The 27,369-nt window shown below is 37.4% G+C and overlaps 1 protein-coding gene across 3 annotated transcripts in view; it reads right to left on the reverse strand.

The window, feature by feature from the left end:
- Nucleotides 1-27,369, reverse strand: part of RSPO2 (R-spondin 2) — a 118,992-nt gene that overhangs the window by 13,383 nt on the left and 78,240 nt on the right. The window lies entirely within an intron of this gene.

A 27,369-nucleotide genomic window follows, 5' to 3' on the forward strand; every position in this document is an offset into this window, starting at 1 on the left:
CCTAAAAGATATTTATATAACTGACTAAAACAATAAGTAATGCTTACAGATACATCTAGAGTCTATCACCACTTTTTCCTAGACATCCAGTCAGCAAATGCTTTAATTTTATTTTGTGATAAAGATAAAAAAATTCAATTGGTCTATTAATGTCCCAAGTCTGAACACATTCAAGTATGGTAGGTGGACCTGGACATGACCCCTGTTATGCTTCTGTTAGCTTCATTTCTACAGCTGCAAGTATTAACCCAAAAGTAACAAACTTTGAAGAAGCTTTCCATACATGAATGTACAGACTTAGTCTCACAAACAGAAATTCTACTTTTAAAGTAATTATGCTTGGTTAAACTCCTCTGATGGCATGACAACACCAAACAAAGAAAACCAAAACAACCTAGGCTGGACTTAGCTGAATGCCTTTAACACCTTTCACATCAGAAGCTGCAATAAGCAAAATGTGGTCTCTCAGGGTGGTGCCACAGAGCCCAAGTCTGTTACTTATCTTCACTATTGAAATGTAAGTCTAGGAAAAGCCATTAGAAACATAACTTGCGTATTTTCATAATGAAATCAGTATTACTACAATTACAGGGAGTGTCCCTTTTCTGAATCCAGCTGCAGCTGCTGGGGACATTTTGTCCGAGCTCTTCCTCAGTGCCCACCAACCCAGCAACGACTACTCACAGCTTTGCAGGCAGAAGAGGATGCACTAAAATTGTCAGCCCATGGAAGCAAAGTGTGCCTGCAGGAAGGCTCAGCTCCACCCATGCTGCTGGAGACTGGATGGACAGCTGTGCATGTGTGTCCCTTCTCTGGACTGCTGTGCACATGTGTGTCCCTTCTCCAAACAGCTGTGGATGTGTGTGTCCCTTTTCCAGACAGCTGTGCACTCCCATGTCCCTTCTCTGGACAGCTGCAGGAACACCTACAGCAGGGCAGTGCTGGCCTCACGTACAGCAACCACCCTGAACTGAACAAAGGTTTATCTGAACATTTTTTCACTAAACTGAAATAAGTCCATGACAATAAATTTATCCACAGGAGCTATTCACATGCTTAAATATGCTAAATAATGAGTATATATTTCAACCCCAAGTGCATTAGTGGTTAAACACATTGTACTTAAAAGCACGTATTTTTTACATTCAACACTGACCTGAAGAACACAACTAAAAAATGCCTTTTTTCCCCTTCCAGAGGTAGGAGACTGATTTGCTAGGGGAACCAATAAATAGTCTGCAGCATCTCTGTTGCAGCAGCCTAGCACTGTAGATGCTCTCAGCACCACAGCAGGCTGCCTTTCCCCTGAGATCCCCCTCATATACACAGCAGCTGGAGACACACTTGGCATCACATCATATAAGAAGCAATATAATATGGTGTCCAATAATACATGTGGAGTAGACAAATAAATTCTCTTCTTACTCTGAGATGTATCTGCAAGAAAGACAGTACTATAACCTCTAATATCAGTTTCAACCACATGTCAAAACTAAATTGAAAAACTGAAGTTTGTCTTGCATAAAACATTTTAAGGTATAGATTCACTGAAAATTCAACTGAAATTGAAGAAAAATGTGTGAATACTTTCTTAAGAAGAAAAGGAAAGAGAATACATGAAATATACACAGCACGCAGCTTAAAGACTACTTGCCATAAAAGGCTTTTCCTGACTGGAAGTTACAGTACAGATGTGCTTAAAAAACAGATGTACATCAAAGACGGTTGATTAGAAGCACAGAGAGAAGTAATTATCAGTTTCATTTTTTAAAAAAAAGAAATTCTTTATTCTAATACCAATAAAACCCTAGTATGTACAGAATGATTCTATGGGTTTAATTAACCATATGAAAAATATAAATGCATGTGCTATTCCAGCTCCACATCATCAGATTCTTATGGCTACTTTAGTGAGCTTCAAATGTATGTGAGATCTTGCCTTTATTATTTTGTGACAGTATTAACTTAAATACTGAAACTGTTCAAGATCTACTTTTTTTTTTCCCTTTAGAAATGCCTTTTTTTTTCCCTTTAGAAATGCCTGGTGCTAATAATTCTTTGTGCACCAGAGTTACTTCCACCAGTAGATAGGCAGCCAGAGACTGGAATACAGTACAGCAGCACAAACCACAATCCTTGCTAAACTGGTGGCCAGCTGCAAGTGCTACACTTGATGAATAAAATCAGTAACCTGATGTGGTGGGTGGCATCCCTGGCCACAGCAGAAGGGTTGGAACTAGAGGGTCATTAAGGTCCCTGCCAATCCAAACCATTCTATGTTTATATGAAAATAAACAGAACAAGAGCACAAGTTTGAACACTGTCCTGAAACACTAGCAGATTTCCTGGCATGTTTCTTGTGCCAACTGTCTTCCAAGAATGCTACCTTCCTGTTTGTGTCTTCTTTGCAAAAGATTAAGAAAGGATGAAACATTTACCTGAACCCTTGAGACCTCACTAACTTCAAATTTGCAACAGTTTTTCAAGCTGAACAATTTTCACAGATTAGGTGCATGAGTGATAAATGCCTGGACTGGAACACATGGTCCTAAAAACCAGACATGCAAGTTGTGGTTTAACCCCACAGGCAGCTAAACACTGCACAGCCATTTGCTCACTCCCCTTCAACAGGCTGGGGGAGGAGAATTGGGAAAGAGGTGACATTCATGGGTTGTGCTAAAGACAATTTCGTAGGACAGAGAAGGAAGGGAAAATAACGATAACAACATCAACACTCATGATGGTGATAGAATATGGAAAACAAGTGATGCACAGTGCAATTTCGCAGCCAGTCCCTGAGACGTAGCTGCTAGCCCCCAGCCAATTCATCCCGATTTTCTTGTTCAGCATGATGCCATATGGTCTGGAATATCCCTTTGTTCAGGTGGGGTCAGATGCAATTCCCTTCTGTCCTGGCTGTGTCCCCTCCCAGCTTTTTGTGCCCCCTCCAACTCCTTGCTGTCAGGGCAGCATGAGAAGCTGAGAAGTCCTAGCCTTAGTGTAAAGCACTGCTCAGCAACAGCCAGCGCATAAGTGTGTTATCAAAATTATTCTCATCCTAAATCCAAGCAACATACCAGCTACTAGGAAGAAAATTAACACAAATGTATGACTTTGGCTGCATGCTTGGTCTGGCTGATATCATTTTAAGTGCTGGAAGGAACTATTAATTTGGACCAAGCTCACCTAAGTGAATATCAGCTCCTCACATTGAGGTATGACTGATCTCTACCAAACGCTAATTATTTCATCATGTCAGCAAATACTCATTTCTTGGCCAGCACATTCATCACAATCTATTCCATATGTTGATTCAAACTGTCCTGTAAGATTAATTGTGGATGACAACTGGATCATTTAGGGTGTGACATACTTATCAAATTAGTTACAAGCATCCTCTCAATTGTTTATTTTCCCTACTGAGACAATTAAACCACTATTACAGCCAGTTTCCTTCTCTCTGAGACTGGAAGCATTTTCTTCTCTTCATTTACCAACTTCACAAAAATCCTTTCAAAATCCTGTCTGAATTTATTATCTTTCCAGATATGCGTAATATCTTCCAGTTTCCTTCTGTGTAGCCAAATAATTACTTACTCCCTAATGCTAACTAGTTATTCTTCTTTAAACTTCTTTCCACATACACAGGCTTTGAACATGTGATTTCTGTTGCTGCTCATTTCTGTGTAAATAAACTTTAGGTAATAGCTCTTTCCTCAAAGCTGATTTCAACAGGAAACGTAAAGCACTAATACACAGTTGACAAGAAATGTTTGTACTACAGAACAAGCATTTCTCACTAGTTTGTCTGTCAATTACAGGCAATTTAAATCTGAACAATCATGTGGATTGTTCAGATTCATTAGTTCATTGGTTCATTAGTTCATTAATTCATTAGTTAGAAATTGACAGTGTTAAAGTTTGTCTCTATCAGAACTATGGAAACATCCCAGGTAAGAATAACAATGCAGATTAACTCTCATATCTCCATGATCAACATTCATAACTGGCATTAGTCATTATTCATATGTAATTAACTAAACCAAAAAATCCTGCCACCCACACTACAAGCATGCCATCTAGAAAAAAAAAGTTTTAAAATGCACATTAGGATACAACACCAACATCATATCACAACTTACAGAGTTATTTATATATTTAGATTTTCATTGGTACACAGTGAGCTTTTCAAAGGAAAATATCTTAGACATTTGATTATTTCTAGAATACTGAAAAAATTTTAACATTTTTAAAATGTTACCATTTTAAACTACAGATCTGCCCAACAGACAAAACACACAGAAACATTTAAAAGTGATTAGTAAGGTTAGAGCAAGAAATCAATTATTCTTTGTCAGGAAATGTGTCTATCTGGATTAAGTGATCATAATATTATTTGTTTCCAACAAATACAATCCTCTGATCTTTAAACAATACATTATTTTTAAATACCTCTGATTTTGTAAATTAGATGACTGATTTATTTTTTAATATCTGGATAAACATACAAGTGATATTTTTGTGAATCAAGACTTTCCAAGCCAAGTCTCAACTATGAGGAATTTTTTTATGATTAAGTATGAATTCCTGGAAAACATGGTTTATCATAGAAAAATTGGCAAAACTTTCATAGTATTTGCCCTAACAGGCGCCACTGTAATGGGCTGCAGATCTGTGAATAGGCCAAGTACAGAAGCTAAAACTAACACTGAACAATACAATATGTTACTAAGTCAGAAGATAGAGTTTTCTTTTTTTTTTAAATTATAATAGATGGGATTGATTTCATCCATAATTTACATAATGAACAACTTAACTAGCCTGATCTCATCATTTCTCAAAAACATTGTTTTGATAAATTATTCTCTTCTGAAATTTCATCTGGCAATGAAATTTTGGTCATCTTTGAAGAACTGATTTATTCTCTTCTTATGCGCAAGAATTACTACTTGGAAACATAACTGAGCTTTCAAACAACAGACCAGATATAAGTTACTATTACTAGCAGAATTTTGCTCATTCCATGCTGGCCATAAGTCTTGAACAATCACTGAAACTCAAATTTCACAAATCCTTAAAAGCCTATGTGCATAATGCTATGGTCTGCAAGAGTCAGCTGGTGGCATCAGAATACAAAAACATGAAAGTGGCTGCTCTGGGTGAACCAAGGATCCACCAAAACCACTACTGCAGCAGTAGCCCAAAACTAACATGTCACTAACAGTATAAAAACAGATAAAGACATGTACTCCCTTTCACAAGAAGCTTCCCTAACACACATGAGGCCTGGCATGTCCATGGCCATATGGAGGCACTCACTGCAGAAGGGCTTGGAAACAGGTTTCTGCTGGAGAACATTTGTCCTGAAAGCCTCAGCCTGATCTTTCGCCACTCAGGAAGGTCTTTGTCACTTCATGATGCTAATCCTGCATATCTGGTTAGGACCATGTATACCATGACATGCTGACTTACAATTTTTCAGCTGATAATAGATCAGGATAAACTTTTTTTGCACAAAAGGGACAGCTGACTTTGCATGAAACTGAAAATGTATGAAATCTAGGCTTAATAAAGTACAAGACATGGATTGAACTTGCAAATTTCACGAGAGAGATGAGAGACATGAGAGATCAGAAACAATAAGGGAAAATGTGAACTGCTCTATGAGATTACATTAATAGAGAGTAAAAGAAAAAGTGGAGATACACCTCAGCACAACAGTTTTCATGTTGAAATCAGGATATTTATTGTCTTATGCCCCGAACACCAGGTCCATTCCTGACATAAGAAGTCATGAAACTACTTCTTTTGCAATGCCAGCCTATAGCATCATGTAGCCATCAAGATGCTGCCACTTCAAACCTGTAGCTCCATAGTGTCATACAAAAATGTGTGCATTACTCTGTCTCTAATTTAAACCCTTTATAAATCAGACACATAGTGCCTGCATTTCAGTTATCTGAAGTTTCCTACTATAAAAAATAATTTCATTTTTTGCATATGCCTTTCAAGTACCACAGTTTGGAAAGACTGGCCCAGGATGGTAGTTACAAAACATGAAAACTTGTGGAGACATTAATTTCTGATAAAATGAATGGTTGAGACTTCTGTTATAAGCTGACTACATCAGATAACACACTGAATTAAGACTTCTATCACCTTTGGGAAAGAAAACAGAAAATTATTTTCATTGTGATTAAACGGGGTCAGAAAAGAGAAAGGCATCTGTTAATATTCTGTTGTGAGACAACCCTATTCAGCCAACTATTGTGCTAATGCAAATGGCAACAGTTTGTTGCAGATGTGCAGTGGAACATAATACAGCCAGATCCTCTGGGCTTTTTGAAGTAAGAAACTATACACAGAAGACATTGGTTTGTTTAATAACCATCATAAAAGAGAATTTTAAGCACAGTGCCCTTTGCTTCAACCACCAACACTGCAAATGTTCAGTTTTAAATGTTATTTTGAGGAAATTAAAATGTAGGTTGATTCAGAAATCAAAGTCCAAGTAGCTAAGCGATTTCAGGCTTCTGTATTGACATTTCAAGGGAGACAGAATCTTGTTAGGTTCTAGTCACTTATTACATTGATTGTAATTATTATTGTAGCAGAGAGACATAGGGTGACTCTAAAACAGGGCAGTTATTTTAGGATAGTAAGAAAGAGACACAAATGGTGCTAATGTCTCAGTTGTAAGAAAAAAGCATCCACAGTATAACAAAGAACTACATTCTGCTTTCAGCTACATGAAGTAAACTGCAGATATTTTGCTGGCATTATATATATCACACATAAGTTCTCACTAATTTTTTTCCATAGTGCTCTGCTAGTTTCAGAAACTTTCTCTACAATCACCCTCAGTGTTCCAGTGAGGTGTATAGCTTCCCATCAGTCATCTAGTCATATAAATTGCCCTTCCCTGGTAAAGAAACAGGCTGAGAATGTCAGGTGGACTAAAATGTCAGGTTCTCTAAATTACATTGCATGAAAGCAAATGTTCCATCACGTTTTGGTTTTTTTATTAATAATGGAGAACCATGCCATTCATAAAAAAGCCATGAACTTTTTACCTCTGGCAATATGCTTGCTTTTAAGATAGCTAAGTATAACAATTTTGATTCATTTACCACCACTTCAAATTTGAAATTGAACTATGCATAGCAGAGAATGGTTGAAGTTGGGAAGGACTTTGAGCTTAAAAAGAGATGTCATCTGGTGCAACAAAATAATAAATAGCTAAGTATAATAAATAGCTAAGTATAATAGCTAAGTATAATAATAATAAATAGCTAAGTATAACAATTTTGATTCATTTACCACCACTTCAAACTTGAAATTGAACTATGCATAGCAGAGAATGGTTGAAGTTGGGAAGGACTTTGAGCTTAAAAAGAGATGTCATCTGGTGCAACATCTCCTGCCTGATCAGGAGTCATAGGAGTCATTTGCCCCAGAATATATTCAAATGACTTTGGAACATCTCCAAGGTGAAAGATTCCCCAACTTCTTTGAGCAACCTGAGCCAGCACTTGGTTACCTCACAGCGAAAAAGTGTTTCCTGATATTCAGAAGGAACCTCCTGGGTCTCAGTTCATGCCCATCACCTTGTTTCCATTCTCTCCTCAGGTATTTGAACACATTAGTAAGATCCCCCTGAGCCTTCCCTCTAGGCTGAACAGCTTTGCCTCTCTCTCTCAGCTCTTCCTCACAGCAGAGACAATCCAGATCCTTCAATCATCTTCACTTAACCCTTCACTGAGCTCTCTCCAGTGTCCACATCTCTCATGTACAGAGGTGGACACACTACTCCAGCTGTGGCCTCACCTTGCTGAGTAGAGGGGAAGGATCTCCCTCATCCCATTGGCAGCACTTCTCCTAGTGCAGCAAAGGACACCATTAACCTCCTAGGCTGTAAAGGCTGTTATGGCACATTGCTGGCTCAAATACATAAATAAATTCAGATTTCTTATTTAAAGGTTAGGTAACTATATCACATTCACTTAGATTACCTATTAAATACAAAATGGTATCAAAATTATTGGGCTGGCCGATAAAAATAATCACTCTAGATTAGTTACATAAATTAATTTATTTTACACAGATGGAAAGAGCTTGCGAAATTGAAAGAGTAAGTTACAGCATTAATGAGTAAATAGAAAATATGTAGAGAGTAGAAACCCCTGTTTATTGAAGAAAAATAAAGTACAAGCACAGGAAGCAGAAGGAAACCGGGGAAGTGGGGAGGAATATAGTTAAACAGGGAGAAATGTGTCAAAAACTGAAGGAAGAAGAAAACATGCAGGTGCCCAGAAATAGTTTGGGAAGGTGCAAAAGTGCTAGAAGGCTGGCAGTCACTAGACAAAAATAATGCCATGACAGAAGATATGTTGACATGTTGACATTTGGGTGAATTTATGTTAAGTGATGCTTTTTGTAATCATCCATCAAATAAAGTAATTAATAATTTAATATAATGCTTTTAAAATGAAATATAGCAATTATTTTATGCAGGACAGAAAACTCACATCACTATGCATGTCTGCTAAGCTCAGCAGCTTCAAAAATGGAGGTTTTGGTGAAGCTACAACAATTTTATGAATACATGAAAATGTGATTTTCAATATGCACTGTGCCAGCACCTGTGTAAGAGTGGATCTATCTCTGTACAAATATCCTGAGTGGAGAGTCACTCCATCAAACAAGAATATCAAATCTTGTCTCAGTATAGGACTGAAAATAGACACATGATTTGAATGGAATATAATGAAACACTATGAATTTTCTTTTTTCTTCAAGGGCCTTAAGAAAACATATCAAATTTTTTTGTGGTTATATTAGAGAGCTAAATAAAAAAAAAAAAACAGCCAGAAGTAGAAATGTCTCAACAAAAATGCACAGTGTGAGCAACAGCTATGTCTCCTCTCCAAATATTTCAATGGAATAAATGCATTATTCCATTGAAAATCATTTATTTTAGTAACCAAGAATTGGAGTTCTAGGGTTATTTAGTAGCCACATCTTGACATTTAGAAAAATAGCTGTATATCAAGTATCACAATTATACACAGTACAATAGTAATACAAAACAAAACACAATCCATTAACCACAATTTGAACATTTTCATGTACTTCTGCAATTCCTACTTTTAGCCAGTACTGGAAGCTCCAAAATCCTGGAATAAAGTTTGTTCTTATGGCATGACTTTGAAAATTTTACATTCTTTTATAATGGTAAGATAAATTAAATCATGATCAAGACTTTTTGCAATGATATAGAAAGCTAAATATTCTTGAGGTCATGGTTAGGATTCTAGGGCTGTGGGTTAATATCCAGACTGTATTCAAAGACATGCTGTGCTACCATTATATGCAATTCACAGGTAGATACAACACAGAGACCTCTATCCTTCTATTCCATCCCTTGATTTAAGCCTTGCAAAAATAGGGTATTAAATACTTGAAAATAAATTGTGTATATTTTCACTAATATCAAGCAATTCCAAGAATAGTGCAACAACATTTTTATTGACAAACTGTTTAAAACTCCAATTTCTAAACCAGTCAGGGAGGGCTCCTTACAGACTGTTCAGCAGGTCTGACCACTAAATTATTTGTCTCATTTGGGCTGCTATGTTTAACTGTAACATATCAGAAGTATTTCATAAATTGGGACACTGCTTCTGAGGAAAATGAGAGAATATGATTTTATGGGACTATTTGTAATCTAGCATTTTATAATCTTGAAGTTTAATGTGAACAAGCATAAGACTACAAAAATCTCCCAGTATGCTCTGTAATATGATTACTCTGGGCAGAAAAGACCAACTTTACGATGAACATTTTCACAAGCCCCTCAGGGATTTCGAGCAGCAAGTCCATCTAGAAGTCAGTAAAGCATTTTTATAAAAGCTTTGAACACACTATCCCTCAGAAAGAATACTCCTCAGGAGCAAATATTCCAAAGTGCTCAGCACTCCGTAGGGCATGATAATAACAAAATTGTTATGGAACAAATTTTTGAAAGCCTGAACAGCAGCTGTGTATTAAAAGAAACACCAATAGTGAAAGATTAAAATTATTCTAGCTGCAAGCATCTTCTAGACTTAGGAAACACTCGGAAGCCTGGGTGCACACAAACACTTTTACTTCTGTGCTTGTACACATAGATTTTAGTATTAATATTATATCTAAACAGATGACTATTGCCAGTCTCTCTAATGTGGAAGTATTAGCTTTTCGGGATAACCCAATAAGCTTTAGGTATAAATGAAAACCCTGATATATACCAAACTCAATCAAGCACACACGAAATCTATCACATTTAGCCATATCATAGCTAAATGTGTTGAGTGGTAGAAAAATACAGGCAGAATAATAAATGTTAGCTCTTGAGGTACAGTCACTCAGTCAAAAATGTTTCTACATTTTATTATTATACACATAATTAGATACTCAAATTCCTGGTATTTTTCCATCAAAATAAAGCTAGACTATAATAAACACTGTATGAAGTAAGGAAGATCTAGATCTGATTTTTATTATCATTATCTTTATAAATTTGGTAGAAAAACACTCCAAAACTTCCAAAGTAGGCAAAGTACCTTTTGCATTTATCTTCAGAAGTGAAAGATCACCATAAGCATGATTTAGCTCCTTTTTAGTGGGAAAATATGTTTGCTAGCTAAAACGAGATTATGGAGCTTGTTTCGTACTAACTTCTGCCAAGGATAAGCAATGTTTGTCTGAGTTAAAACTGACTCATATAGCTAATGGCAGTAACTATTATCACTTCATTTTCTGTAAAATGGCTTAGGCTTGAAACCTCCCACACTTGACCTCTGTGATAACTCATAACTGTTAAACAATCAGCAAGTGCTTGCTTTCCAAATCTCATACCTGAGGCAGCATGGCGACATCTCTACCCTTCAACAGCCCTTTAAAATGAGTTGATTTTAACTTATGCTCAGCTGAACACCATATTCACGTGAACACTGCTGTAATAGGACAACTTCAATCAACTCAGCTTTGAAGAAATGTTTCTTTTTCACATTTTAAAAGAAAGCTATGTTTTACTAGCAGAACATAAATATAACTAAAGGCTGAAGTATTTTTATCTGAAGCAGGAAATTGCTGTGCTTAATACAGGATTTGGAAAGTCTGACTATATCACAACTGGGTTTAGAGCAATCTCTTTTTGGACACACAATTATACCTATTCAGGACAAATGAAACTGCTGACAGGAACCAAGGAAGTAAATTACCAGCTATTATTTTGCTCAGTCACAATGCATTGCATTAGCTCATTTTTTAGAGCTTAGTAGAGAATATGAATTTCTAATCTTCTCAAATTAGTATGCCAGATAGTGCATTGAAGTGTTCTTTCACTAATAATACTTGATTTTTTGCTGCTGACTAGGTTTTACGTAAATACATAAATGAAAACCAAATGTTTTCGCACAGAAATACATCAGTTTCACATGAATACCTAAGTGATAAGGTGTTTTAGCAAACACTGAAGACCACCACCTCTAAACATGTTCCCTTTGGGGTTGATGTCAGGTAAAAGTTTGACAACCACATTGAGTCAAAAATCATAAGCCAGTTGCAAGTAAAATTTAAAACCACTGGCTTTTAATGGAGTAATTAATTTCCAGTGCTTTTCATTTAATTTCTGGTGTTGAAACATTCAAAGTCCATTTTCTCCAACTTTTGCCTGCAGCTATAAAGACTGGAAAAACAGCTAGAACATTAAAAGTATTATGTGGTGGTTCCAGCAGCTGAGCTTTAAGAAATGAGGAAACTGGTGACAAAAATTACACAAGAAAGCAATGCAGGGAACTACCATTAACGTCCACACTACTACTTTATTCTCCAAATTGTTTTAGAAAGTAATAAGGTAAAACCTTTTTATAACAACTCCTGCAAGTGCTACATGGTAACCTTCACAGCTCAATAAGTTTTGCTGGAGGAAGTACCTGAGCTTCCTCAAAGTGTCCACAAGGAGCAAATGCTCTTACAGATTTCAGGGCATTTGTACCTTTCCTTTGGCAGCTGAAGCATTGCCACACTGATAGCATTGGAGTTTCACTCCTTATAAAAGGTGTCTTTCCAAAATCACTCATTTTTGGTTGAGAGAGAAGAAAGAATTTTACACAGGACACTGTTCTCAGAAGGCATCTGCTAGTCATTTGTCTGCTATTGTCTTAGAACAAGACAATTAGAAAAATTACTGTGGTACAAAAGGTAAACACACCAATTCAATTGCTATTGAACTGACACGAAGCCTCTACCAATTCTAGAGAATTTACACAGCTAATTGTCCAACTAGATACAATTTTGGTTCACATAGAAAAAATGAAACTCCTATCAATAGATCCATGTCTTTCTTTAATAGCCCTGAAAGATGATATAGAGATGCTGACTTGAACAACTGTCTAAAAAGGAATAATAATTTTTAAGTGGTTGTTTTGAAGCATGCTGCTCCCAGCTTTGAAGTGCATGCACTGATGCAGACAGTTATAACTCCAAGTCCAGCAATGCTGTTTAAACTCTCATTCCACACTCAGCTGAGGAAAGTGTATCACTTCTTGGGGTTTTTTTTACTATTTCTTCTAGGACAACCTTCACTGAAATAGAGAGAGGTTCTAAAGTTGCTCAATGAAGTGAGAAGGACTCTAGATACTTTTTGGTTCCTATTTTACATTCACTTTTAAGTTCTGAGGTCCTATTACTTCATGGAACAAGTAATAACTACAAAACAGATAGATTTGCTTCTCACTTAAACCAAGCAAGCAATTAAACTTTGCTGACTTTGATGTGACTTCTGGTTTTTGGCAATAACCATCAAGAAGTTCACGCTCATCAACGCTATGAGAGATTAATAGCAACTCATCTATAAAACACCACCGACCTATTCCAGATAAGCGTCTCACCCAAAGAACTGGGAGGTGAATGCTCTATAAGCTTGTGCCACAGTTTGAGATACTGTAAATCTATGACACTGTAATAAAAGGGGGGAAAAGTTCCCCTCCAAAGAAATTTAATTTCTTTTAACTCTCCAAAAAAATCAGCTGTTTGGGAGAAAACTAAGAGAAAAGTGAAATATTATTTCACAACATACTCCACCCAAAAAAAACATTATTCTGGAAAAGACATATGAATCAGCTCTTTTTTTTTTTTAGAGCTTGAAATTTGAAGAACAATTACTTATATAATTAAAAACTCCACTTGAAAGAACTGTTCAGCATGTTATAAAACTTCTCTCAAAACACTATGCTGTTTTTTGGGTCATTTCTATTTCTGAGTTCTGCCGAAATAATAAATCCTCTTCTCTTTTTCCTTGCCACAGCTGCAAGTCAAAAAATGAACTTTATCTCCCAGGATTTTTCCATTTATATGTCTAGGTCTCATCATCCACTGGCGTCCCCTGTTCTCAAAAGAGGAATTATTGTAGCGTATGCTCAAGCTGGCACTGGATTGCAGACATGATTAACAAATCTGGTGGCACAATAATCATGTGCTAAGTGCTGGGAATTACAGCTGATAGCATCGATTCATCCCACAGAGAACACACATAGAATCACCTTCAGTGACTATGAAAAACTGATTCTGACCTTACATCAGAATGTCAGTAATTTGTATTATTACACTGACACAATCTGTAATGATCTTGAAACAACTTCCTTTTTCTTCAGACTCACCACCCTTTATTTTGCCACAGTACTTTCTTTTAGCTAGAAACCTCCCACCAGTTACTCCAGTTGCCTAACCAGAGCAATGACCTGAAGCCTGACACAGGACTTGCTCAGTAGATATTTTTCATCTGTCAAGTTTTTATGGCCCAGAAATTTCTTCAGCCATCAGCTATCAAATACAAAGTCTTTTTTCCTGTTGTAAATACACTCAAAGAGACTTACTCATATATCACTGTTAGTGCTATATGGCAGAGTTGCAAATTGATTTTTAGTGCATATCCCCTGCACAATGTTTTGCAATGCTTAAGATTATCCTCTACATTTGACCAAATTGTGTTTTTTCTTTGCAAACCCTAACAGAAGTTTTTTTCTTCTTGTTTAGAAAGGAACAGATGGTAAATGCGGAGGTAACAAAATAATCTGGTCCATAAATTCAGAGCAAAAATAAAAAGCTGGAATTTAACCATCTTTTTGGTAGCTTATAACTAGCTTTGTTTTAGAAACCCTTTAAACATTTGTCATGTCAAGTAGCAACTTTGTCAGTATTGAAGAAACTATAGTATAGATGCAATCTAGCTTCAGGGCAGCTATGCCAGATCTGATCAAAGCTGCTTGGCACTTGCCTCTAGTCAACAGCTAAGGTTTCATTGTGCAACATTAAAAGCAATGTATTAAAAGAGTGTGACAGTTTTTATAGTACTCTTTCTACTGTGCTGAGCTTTTTGTATAAGGACAGTTGGCAACCCACTCAAAATGTTCACGTTTGTATCTGACAGAGAAGCAGAATAATTTAAGAGCTGGCTGCCATTTTCATCAGGAGTTACTCTAGCAAGTGCCATGGTGTTAACGTGGGATATTGATGTCATTGGAAATACCTGTGATCTTTATGTTCCATGATAGCTCAAGCAGCTATGTTGGAGTTGCAAGTCATGTCACTTGTTTGAACTTCTCACAGTTTTTAGTAAACCTGACATGATGTGAAGCACCTGCTTTCATGTCCTACTGCTGCTGCTGCTCTTTGCAACTAGATACCTCTGACTTGGCACCAGGTTTGAAAAAGTCATCACACTTATATGTATGTAAGAACACCAAGGAATGCTCACAGGAAACTGATAAAAGGCTTAAAATAGACAAATATATGAGAGCTAATACAGTTAGTTGTGTCAGTAGAATAGTCTTAAAACATGATCTAAAAGCTTGCTATTGCGTTTGCACTATTTCTACACAGTAAACAGATGGGCACAATATATGACTGAAGTGTCAAACTTGAAGGTGTTATATAAGGCTGTATAAGTTCAACCTCATTTGAACCCCAGTAGCCTTCTACTGATACACACTCTATAAAGAAACACAAACTGATAAACTCTCACAGTAAATGGCAAAGATGATGTAAGATATTAACTCAGAGGAGGACACTTTAAAACAGACTTTTGGGGTCCCTTCAAAATATAAACAGTGACACACAAAATAAATATGTTTAAGATAGAGGATTTATTGAACAAAAGGGCCCTGCATTGTGTCCATCATAATTAATACTGCTTCTGTGTTTGATCACGTGGTGCAGAATGTTTGTACTGACAAAGGAAAAGTATTGCAATACCTCCATGGTACTGCATTGCTCTTTACATGCTACTATTCATTTTAGGCTAATTTATTCTTAAGACTGCTCAGAAAATTATTTAAACCTACTCATTTTTAATGGGTACAGTACCATGTAACATCAATGCAGAGTGGGGATGCCCAGTCCATCATGAGAAATTCTTGCTTTCTCTCACTCTTTTCCTATGCTCAGGTTCCCATTCCTTTAACCAAACACTATCTGCAGTAATTGTTGTAGTTCTTCAGAATGAAACAGGAATTCAAAGTGTTCAAGAGGAAGTTCTTTGCATTCACCTTAGAGGTGTAAAGCAAAATGTCACAGGAATCAGTGATGCTCAAACTTCCCAATCTCAAATAAAATTATCTCAAATTGTCTCAAAAAGCTCTAAAAAAACAACAACAACACCACCACCAAAGGCAAAACCAAGCAACAATTAAAAAAAAAAAAGAGCAGCAGATCTGTTCTTCCATTCCCCTTCTTCTATTGCCCTTCTTCTGCTGTGTACAAGAGGTAAAGATGCAGACATATCTAGAAGCTTTCTGTGAAGAACTTCCACTGCACAGCCTTAAAAATCAGTGCAGTTGACTCCAGCCTGCTTCTAGCACAAGTGGTCACACAAGTGACAGCAGCTGGGGAGATTGTTCCTTCACATATTCCCTCTTGGCACTCCCCCTTCACCCCTCTAGCTGTCTGCTGCAAGTTAATTAAATTAAATCTGGCCTGCAGCAGAGTACTGGAAGCTGCTGCATTTATGCATTGAAAAACTGCCCTTCCAGAGTTATTGTGAGATTCTCTCTGTAATAATTAGACAGGAATAAATCCCACAAGAGTATGAGTCCCCCAAGTGATCTATGCACCCTTAGAGCAAATCACAATTCTTCATCCCAAACATAGTACCTCATGACCTGAAAACATTATATCTGCACAGCACCATGCCAGATCTAATAAATCCTGTGTCTCAGCAGGGACCATTAACTCCTGCACATGCTGACACCTTTAAACCCTCCATTTCTTGAGCTACTTTATGCAGCATTGGCTTAGGAGTCTCTGAACTACACACCACTGTAGAATTGCATACTCTGATTTTAGAAGACACTGGAAAACCTTCAGCAAATCATCATGTGTGAATAGCCTTTACCTTCTCCCACTGGCTAACAAAGACATTAATTAGGAACCATATGTCTGTACCTTCATGATTTTTTTTCTAAAGAATCAAAGAGGAAGAAGCATTCACTCTATTTCTCAGATTCTTTCCCCTTCCCTTCTCTTTCCTGGATTCTTTGCCCTCCACACTGCACTCTATGGCTGTAGGATAAGAAGTAAACAACTTCTGCTGAATTTAGCCTGAAGGTGTGAGGCTCCTGTCTTAGGCTACCTCAGCTTGTCACAAGCTGCCAAGCAAGCAGGCCACAGCGCATTCAAAATGATTCTCCAGAATAACAAAGTCATTATGAAGGGTAGAGATAAGACATCACAATCACAATTACAGCAGTGTAATGGGTTTCTATCTTAGCAGGCAAGCAGCTGCAATTATCTTCTGTACACTGCTGGCTACTGCATATGGGAGGGTGATCTAGATAATTTGCACTGGTACTGGACAAGGAGTACTGCACCTGATGGTCACTTACACAAATGATCATTGACATCAGTGACACCAAGACTGGAAGAAACCTGGGCTTCTGTGACTGGTACAAACTCACGCATTGGTGGAGTTTGTAGACCTATGGATATAGGTCAGGCAAAAAGAAAATCTGGGTCCTTGAATTTTAGGAAAGCAAAATTCCAGCTGGTCAAGGAATTGGTCAATAGGACCCCCTGGTCCTATTTCTGTTAGTCAGTAGAAACCCCTGGTTTCTCCCCAGGAAACTGCCCTCAGGGACAATAACTGGTAGAATTTTAAGATGCTTTCCATAGAGCACAAGAACTCACGACTCCCAATTGCAAGAAATCAGGAAAGAAAAGCAAGAGAGCAGCATGGCTGAGTCAAGACCTACTGGTCAACCTAAAGGGCAAGAAGGAAATGCACAAGCAATGGACGCAGGGCCAGATATTCTGGGAAGGATATGGGCTCCCTGTCTGGTTATGTGGAGATGCAGTCAGGAAGGCCAAGCTGGAATTAAACTTGGCAAGGGACACAAACAATATCAGGAAGGGCTTCTATAGGTGCATCAGCCAGAAAAAGGTCAAAGAAAGCATACACCCCTGATGAGCAAAACTGACAAAATTGATAAAAACAGATGAGGAGAACACTGAGGAATTCAACAACTTTTTTGCCTCAGTCTTCACCACCAACCTCTCTTCCCACACCACTTGAGAGAACAGACTGGAAGATGGGGTAGCAAAATCCATCCTAGAAGAGAAGTTCAGGTTCATGACTGCCTGAAGAACCTGAATGTGCATAAGCCTGTGGAGCCTGATGAGATGCATCCCAGAGTCCTGAGGGAACTGGCTGTTCACCAAATCCCTCTCCATGATGTTTGAAAATTCATGGAAATCAGGTGAAATAACCAGTGACTGAAGAAAGGGAAACACTATACCCACTTTTAAAAAGTGCAGGAGGCAGAACCTGGGGAAATACAGACCTGTCAGCTTTACTTTTGTGCCTGAGGATACCAAAGTCAGGATCTGTCCCTTGTACCAGTCTGTGAATACAAATAGTCTCCGTATGCCCTAATAGGTTTATTACTTAAGAAGAGACTTCTGTGCAAAGAAAGCCTTATAGAACCTTTAAAACCTGAGAAAGGCTGATTGCTCTCTAGTCATGCCACACCTGAGGCAGATGGGTCTCCAGACCTGCCATATCTAGGCTTATGGTTTGGCAGAGGAAATGCATAGAACTGTGCATAACTGATTGATCCTAAGGGAGGAACATATAATCTCAGGCAGGAGAGCATTTGCTGGTTTCTCTGCTGTGACTGAAATGGCTGACACCATAATGTACAAAAATAGCTTTTTGGTCAAGAATTAGAAATTATATGTATATGACTTTTCCTCCTACAAGTGGATTGTGGTTTCAGAATGAGCAAGAGACAAAAACCAACAGGAGTTACTTCACAAGGGTATGCACAATAAAATCCATCAATTATCTTTTGTGGACAAATTCAATCTGTGCACTTGGATCAGCCACAGCTCTTTTCAGAATTTGTATTTCCATGTGGATTAGCAGCTGGCTCTCCTTCAGTATTTTTAAACAACCCTGAATTGTATAATTGCCATGGGACCATTCTAACTCATACTCTGGTCATTTACGAGGATTTACACTCTGGTACACTCAGTTATTCATTAAAAACAGATAACTCCCACAGGAGACACTGCATCACTCAATACTCATGCTACTTCTGAAATATGGTATACTTAAAGAAACACACATGTTAAAAATACTTATCTGGTCTAAGTTATAATAATAATAGCAATAAACAAATAAATTGTGCACATTACCTTTTAATGATTGGGAAAACTATGTTAATCTCTTCCCAAGAAAATAGTTCCTATTACTTAAATTAAAAAGAAGGATTGAATGATAATTTATATTCAGAAGGAAGGGGAAAATGCACTTGAGTTAGCTTTTCTGCACTGCCAGTAATTCCCTCTAAAGCCTTTAAAAATAAGCTGAAAATGTAGCCTGCCAATATGATAATACCTAAATTTCCACAGGCTGTATCATCCTGATAAAGTATGTAGAGTTAAAACCTTGTGCTCAGTATATATAGTTGATTACAAGATATGCTTTGGGCAGTGATACTGAAGAGGAAAACTAAAATGGAAATCAAATTACAACAATGCTTTTCTGCAGAAGTGTTTTGCTACTGTCATGAAAGGCACCCTCTACAGATCACTTTAGACAGATTTAACTTCTGGTTCATGCATTTTTAAATTCTGCTTCATTCAAAGAGACTGAACTTGCTTAAAAGCTTTAAAATGTAATCCATCAGTTAAAAAAGAAAACCAAAACCATACATCTCTAGAGCAGCACTCCAAGGAAGTTTAGGTTAGCTGCGTCTGTCTAAGTTACATGTTTGCACCACATTCACAAAAATCCAGAAATTTTAATAATTGTAATTGTAACCCATGGTAGTATTTATCCAGACAAAAACAGCAAAAAAGTTTTGTAGGAGCACAGTGACATAGACACAAGCTGCCTCAAATCCCATGCAAGAACCACCATCTCATTTTCAAGGAAAATGCAAATCCAAACACTGAACAGTTATCTAAATGACCTAAATCTCAGAAGGGTTATTTTCAATAAGTGTTGATATTGTTTCATAGCACTTAATTGTTTAACTGCTTACTTGAACTGACCTGATTCTAAAGACGTAGGAAAAGGAGGATCAGTCAACAGCTATATCTTGTTCACTGAGCTTTAAGAGCCACCTCAACCTTAGAGCAATGTGATGTAATCTAGTAGCAGCAAAGAGGAGGCATTCCTGAAAATCTGCCTGTTGATCCTTGATGGATAGTACTTGGTTTCAGAATTGAACGTGACTGCAACCAAACTGGAGTTCAAGTTTATGTGGCATACAAAAACTATTTCTAACTACTTTTCAATATGAATTGAATTGGATTGCATTTTCTCTTTGGAAAATAACTCAGGAAAGGATTGCTCCCAACAGTACAGAAGAAAAATAACAGCAATTGTTTAAAAGTCACAGTCAATTTATTAGTGAACTCATTTTAATGAATATGAATCAAATGCATAATACAGAGAGAGTTATTTGCTCTCTCAGCCCAAAAAAAAAAGGCACAAAAATATCCATGTATTTTTTTGTTTCTATGAAGAAAGGTTATAGAAAACATGTTATTTTAACGCAATTTAAAAAAAAAGCCTCAGAGTTTCTTGCATCATTTGAGTTACTTCATAGTATGCTATCACCTGAGAGGTACATACACTGCCTAACTTTTACCTGCAAATCTAAGAAGAATCAGATATATATAGTATGCTATCACCTGAGAGGTACACTGCCTAACTTTTACCTGCAAATCTAAGAAGAATCAGATATAGAAGTGCTTCAATGCAGGCACATGTGTGCATGTACATCTGTCAATGAATGTAAATGTCATGAAAATAAACCTACAAATTTGCTGTACATTTCTATATTTTCCACTTTGAAACAAATAAAAATTACAAGTTGTGAATCATCATCTCTAAAATAAGCATATGAAGAGGAACATAACTAAGACTAAAAAATGGGGACTATTTAATGTCTGAGGGTTGTGAGAGTAATGGCTAATCCTGGTTTTCTCACAATTGACCTGATTTAAGCAAGAGGCTGGACTAGATGACTTTCTATGTTCCTCTTCAACCTGAAACTACTTATGATTTGATTTTCACTTTTTTTATTGTTACCAAACAGAGATTTAAAAAATGCTGCTCTTCTTAGAAGTTGATATAAACTTAATTGAGTATTGGTGATATTACTATAGTTCCTGCCTATGTGCCTTAATCAAAATACATAGTCTAGTTGCAGGCACTCCCACTGAAATGAGAAGTATTATGTTTTTCACTTTCTTCAGGATCTGGATTTCCTTAACAATTAGATTTCACTGGCTGTAGCCCCTTCTGAATGTGATCAGCTAAAAGGTAGAAAAAAACCCCATATTTTAATACTTGCAGCACAACATTCTCTGTACTAAGTAGATGTTGACAATCCAGACAAGCAGACTCTGCAGCTGGCAAAGGCCTGTTTCCTGAACAAATGTACTAATAAGCATGCCAGGCTCTGAGACTTAAGCCACACCATAAAACAGTTCTTGTTTCCTGGAAAGCCTCCAAATTACGTCGGACTACTATTTTGTCCTTTCTTGCTCCAACTTATTTGGTCCTTCACAGAGTAGCCATCAACTAAAATACTCAAAAAAAATATTTCCTCATTACTATTGCTTTCCCAACCTGCACTGTGCAATTAGGTGTTTTTGGTGGAGTTTATGTCTTGTAAACTGATGCTGAAGCAGGTTTTCCTTCTCTCCTTCAAAAACTGTGAGTCATGACTCGTAAATGAAGATGATGGGTTAACTTTTCATTCCAGCTAAGGACAAGTCATCTTGTCAGGGTGACATGCAAAAAACACATCAAGGAAGGAAACCTGCTTGGTGACACCAGCATTCTAGCAGAGCCAGCACTCAATGGAGCTACACTTAATGCACCTTCTACTTGTCTGGTGAGTCCAAACAAGGGCAGATTTGTCCAATGTGACTGCAAAATTAACAGAGAGCTGCAGCAGGCAATGACAGTATAATTATTGTATATTCTATGTAGTATAGTCTTGTTTAAAATACTAGTAAGTTTTGTAAATCCTAATTTTAGTCTTAAAGTGATAAACAATATTCCAATGTCTTGAAGAACCGTGCAATACTAATAAAGTAGTATAAACTGTAAATCTCGTCATCTTTGCCTAAACCACAATGGTTTCTGGTTGCCACCAACTCTGGTCAGATCATGCCTCAACCTATAAGATAATCTTTTCTAAATGGGATCATTTACTTTTATGTCTTACTTGACACAGACATTTATGTCATGACTTAAATAGCAATGGAATTAAATCCTCAATTTACTAAAAATGTCAAAAAAATCAGACTTTTCTTTAAGATATGAAAAGTCACAGCAACTCCAAACCAGAGTCTTATAGCTGCATTTCTATAGCTCTGCTGGTCTTCCAATGTTTTCTTAGACTGACGTAGTGCATTAACTTAAAAAAGAAGTACATTGTACAATGGATCTTTTAGATTCTATGCATGATTTTGAATTTAGAACTGTGCAGCATTCAGCCAAAGACAACTAAGCGAACAGGTCAAATAATAACAAATAAATCAATAAATCAGACTTTGAACTAAGCTTGTATCCTGGTTAAGGCTAAACTTGGAAATGCATGAAACAATGGTTAGCATTATATTCAAAACATGACACACAATTTGCATATATTTCAACCGCAATAAAATAGGCCAAATGAAAATATATCAGCACTATAGCAGCCACAGTAAAGATTTGGTTTGCTCCTATTCCCTACAACCAGTCATTCCAGATTGTCTCTATTTCAGAGCAGAAGTTATGAGAAATTTTACAAAACCCAAACAGGAAGAACAGTGTTCTTTCAGCACATACCCACAGGAGGTTCTATCACTCAGACAGAATCATTCAGACTGGTCCCCAGTCCAAAAATCAGTAGGATCAAGATGCCCAGTCCAATATCCTCAGCAGGATTGAGACCATTCAGACTAGATTGTTCAAGTGAGGTCTTAGAAATTTCCAAGGATGGTGCCTACACAGTCCACTGGACCAATCCAGCCAAATGCTTGACAGTCCTCCTGGAGGACACAACAGTTCTTGCTGTTCGTGGACCAGCCTTTGCCACTTAAGCTAGCAACATAGCATGACCGATAGGAGACAGAGAATATGATGGTAATGTTTCCTGAGACCCACCTAGAGAATGCCCTAGCCTTGACTCAAAGGGCAGATGGTGTTTGTAGGGATTTGGCACTGATACAGAATATAAGTGCAATATATAAAAAGAGTCCCAGCTTACAAACTTTTCAACATTGGGTACTACAATGTAGATGTATCAAAAATCTCAAAAGAATGTGTTTAACTGCCTGATCATTCACTGAGTTCTGGTGTTATATTTATTTTGACTGGTTTTTATTTCACTTAGGAGGAAAAGATTCATTGTAGTTGAAAGGAATCTCATTAAATTCAACAAAGTGCAAAGTCCTGGGGAGGAAGTACTCTCTGAAAAAATATGGGCTGGATATGGAGTGTCTGGGGAAGAGCTCTCCTGGGAAGGTCCTGATGAAACTTGAGCTAAATGTGAGCCAACTTTGTGCCGTAGCAGCAGTGATCACTTCCCTCATGAAATTCAACAAAGTGCAAAGTCCTGCATCTGGGGAGGAAGTACTCTCTGAAAAAATATGGGCTGGATATGGAGTGTCTGGGGAAGAGCTCTCCTGGGAAGGTCCTGATGAAACTTGAGCTAAATGTGAGCCAACTTTGTGCCGTAGCAGCAGTGATCACTTCCTTCAATCTGCTGACCTGTTAATACAGTGTGACAGCAGATTAAAGGAAGTGATCATCTCCCTTTATTTGACATCCATCAGACCACATCTAGAATACCGTATGCAGCTTTGGGTCCCTCAGCTCAAAAAAAGAAAAATATTGATAGAGTTTGGCACAGCATCACCAACATGGTGAGGAGCTGAAGTGTTTACCCTCTGAAGAGAAACTGAAGGAACTGGGTTTGTTGAGGCTGGAAAACAGAAGGCTTTGGTGACCTAGAGGGACTTGGGGGTGCTGGTGGTGAGAGGCTGGACATGGGCCAGCAATGTGCACTTGCAGAAGTATTAGTTTGGCATAGAGTAATATTCAAGTTTCAGACAACCTGAAGAACTGCAGTCTGATGAACAGTAAAATAGCAGAGAGCTGCTTTGCTTGCTTATGTAACACTTAATGCAATGTGCACTTGCAGAAGTATTTGGCATGGAATAATATTCAAGTTTCAGACAACTAGAAGAACTGCAGTCTGATGAACAGTAAAATAGCAGAGAGCTGCTTTGCTTGCTTATGTAACACTTAATATGAATAATTAAACCAATCTGTAGGTTCCTGGACTGTACAAACAAAAGAGGAGCAATTACTGAGGTAAACATGAGCAACATACAAACAAGAGGTGCAAATAAAATATTTATAGCAAATATATGGGAAAACATGAAGAGAGTAAGATTTATCAGTCTATTTTACATTTCTGACTGCTGATTTCCCCATTGGGTTTTTAAAGTTCTTGTTTTCTCTCTTTTTGAACTAAAGAGAAGAAAATCCTTTATGAGGAAGAGACCAGCATGGGTAGAAGGTGGCCTGAACAATCCAAGTCTCCTTTGTCTAAGTCTAACCTCTCAAAGTAGAATTCACATTAGTCAAAGCCACAGAGTAACTTATGTAACATTGACAGATATACAAATGTGACATTTCCATACAGTAACAGTTAAATCAATAACTACTGACACTAAGGAAATATCGCTAAGTCTAAGCAACAAATATGAAATCAGTGTTATGTTGCTAGCTCCAGTAGGAAAGAAGTTAGATGATCTATCACCTATATTCCAGTTTGTAGCTCTACAACTCTGCAGATACTGAGAAAGTGATAAATCATTCATCAAAAACCAAAGTTGCACCACAGCCATATGGCCAGCTGGATAGCTGAAATACTAAGTAGCTGAAATACTAAGTAGGAAAGCAGAATTTAACTCTCCTTCCTTAATTCTCCTTCTACTGCAAATGTTTAAAATCTGTTTTGGATGTTTTCTCTGTAGTGTGGACCATAAATGGTAACTTTAAAATAAAGACAAGTAGAAAGCACATGACAAAAGCACTTTATTTGACCCTATTCTACCAAAAATATCCTTACTTCGCTCAGCTTAATCCATCACAATCTTCAATCATTTTAGCTGTATAATCCAATACTTATTCTCCATATTTGTGTGAGTTTATGTACTGAGAACATTAGGATGAAAGGATTTATTAACAGCCTCTCAACTGACATTTAAAGGGGATTATGGTTATTCAGTCTCCCAGAAGTGCTAACCTTATAATTTTTCTCTATTATTCCTTCAGTTTAAAGGTTCAGTCACAAAATTCCTAACATTAGGAAAACAATATATTTTTAAAGACTCAGAATCTCTTCCTCAGCAGCCAGAACCTGTAAGCTGTGTCTGTGCCTCCCACTATGTCACAGTGTTCAAATAGGCAATAAAACATTCTGAGTGTCTAATGGGGAAACCTGCTACTAAAATATGATAAAAGAACAGGGTCTTAGACCAGCCCTGTAAATAGCATAAATTAAAACATGCTACAAAGCAGGAGTTGTATACAGGGCAGACTCTGTGGCTTCCTCACCTGCAGAGATAACCAGGTCTGGGGAAGACTTACCCTAGGCACTTAAAACACCACTGACACTCTCCCAGGAGTTACTTGGGAGAGAGAAAGGAGCATATTCTCTGGGAGGTGTTTTCTATGATGGCACAGAAGCAGTATTAAACACTGTATTCAGTGTGGAGAGTTCAAACCTGCAGTTTTGTACACATTTATGTTTATCTCTGAAAACAGATTCAGGGAATTCCACACCATGGGAGGAGAGGACTGTAATCTTTAGGATTTACTGAAGCTCATTAAAGCATACTACAAGTACTACACTGAATTTGTATTTGCAGCAACAACTTTCCTGATACGTGGTGGAAAAAAAACCCCAAATATTTGATCATGGATCTTAATACAGAGACAGTATGGACACTAGGCAATAAGTATCCTCACTCTTAGGAAAGCCACTGTGCCTTCAAAAAGATACATTTGAGATGTAAATCTTTAAGCAGTGACCTGAATTGCTGGACAAGAAAATTTGAAACAACCTAAGAAAATATGACATAAAAAGGTATGAATGTCCAAATTAACATAGTTACATAAGTATGCTACATCATTCTTGAGTATTATGATTCACTTAAGCACACTTCTCAAACTACAACAATTTGAATCATTTGTATCCTAACTAAATTATCGAGACTAAACCCATATTTCTACTTGCTAGGAGTTTTTATAGAAGTTGGATGCTGCATCCATAAAATACCTGCCTTTTTATACACTGAGTACATAAATGACTAAATCTGTACCACATGATGTTGAATTGAAAAAAATTCTGCAATTTTCTCAAATTTTCCACTGCAAGCTAAACTGCCTGTATTTGAAGGCAAATGAAAAGAAAGAAAACACTGATTGGAGATTTAGTAGAACTTGTTATGGGCCCTTTTTTATTTCCTTTCATTTCAGCAGTAAAACATTTTTTCAGCTGATCTGATTATTAACCCCATTTGGGCTTCAGTCTGTTACAAGTAACTGGATCACTCATCAGTCTGCAAGCACTGGTAAGTGTCACTACCTTGGTGCAGAGTCAGCTGACTAATATTCAAAGATACCATGACACACATACCATGGCAGCCCAAGTCAGCCTTCCTTTTTACCTTTTCTTCTTCTTTCCTACAGAGGTGTTACTTTTGCAGGTTCCATTCTTCAAAGCCTTAGAGAATTTTATTTAAGTTGCAGATTAACAGTGCTGTACAATGCTCCCTGTACCACTGTGACTGTGCCCTACGTGTGACCATGTGTGTATGAATACAGGAGTGGGACAGGGATGGAAAGTACACCATCTGTCAACCTGGATAACAGAGAATCAACTTTATATACCCTTCCAGATTGCCTTGCAGTCCTAGAGACAAAGAAATTAAGCTTACAGAGATTTAATCCATATCCATAAGATAAAACTCTATGCATAACACACATACACACTGGTAGGCAGAAGGTTCAACCCAAGACAGACACCTTCAACAATCCCAGAATACAAAGCAACTTATTTAGGTAGCTTTTCCAAGACTGTTTCAGGTTTATCTTATTCATCGTGTTAAGGCTTTCCTCAGGGTTCCTTAACCCTTCCTTTCTTTTTTTTATTTGTCTCATTTCACAGCTGACCCAGCAGCAGTAGGAGGTTGAACTAGAGATCTCTTGAAGACCATTCCTTATTTAACCCTGTGGTTCTGAAAGGAATGGCATCTTTATCACCTGCTAATCACCCACCTCTCCTAAAAATTTTGAAACCTGTTTAAGTTGTCAGGATCCATATCTGAGAGGTTAAACTTTTCAATCTCCAGCAGTGATGTGTCTTCAGTTTGGAGTCTACAAAAACCAAGCCTAAATTTGAAACTTGATTTCCTTTCTCACATCAGCATCACTACTTAAGTCTTGCAACACCATGATAAAGAAATTTGATTTTATTTACTTGGGGCAGCTGCCATAGGCTGGTCTCAAGCTGAAAATCTTGATATCTATCACTGTTCTGTTTGTATCACATCCATCACAGTTTAGCCTCATTCCAGAATATTCAAAACAAATAACATATTCCAGCTAAAGGTTCCCGCTAACAATGCCATGTGTAACTAACTTCTTTTAATTTAAATACCCAGAGCACCAACACTGCCTGTGCCACCTGCAGAGAAGTTCAGAATCATCCTTCCTGCCAAGTGCAGAACAAGTAGTTCTTCCACCAT

Source organism: Passer montanus, unplaced genomic scaffold, assembly GCF_014805655.1.
Source record: "Passer montanus isolate IOZ18808 unplaced genomic scaffold, ASM1480565v1 scaffold19, whole genome shotgun sequence".
Classification (NCBI taxonomy): Eukaryota; Metazoa; Chordata; class Aves; order Passeriformes; family Passeridae; genus Passer; species Passer montanus.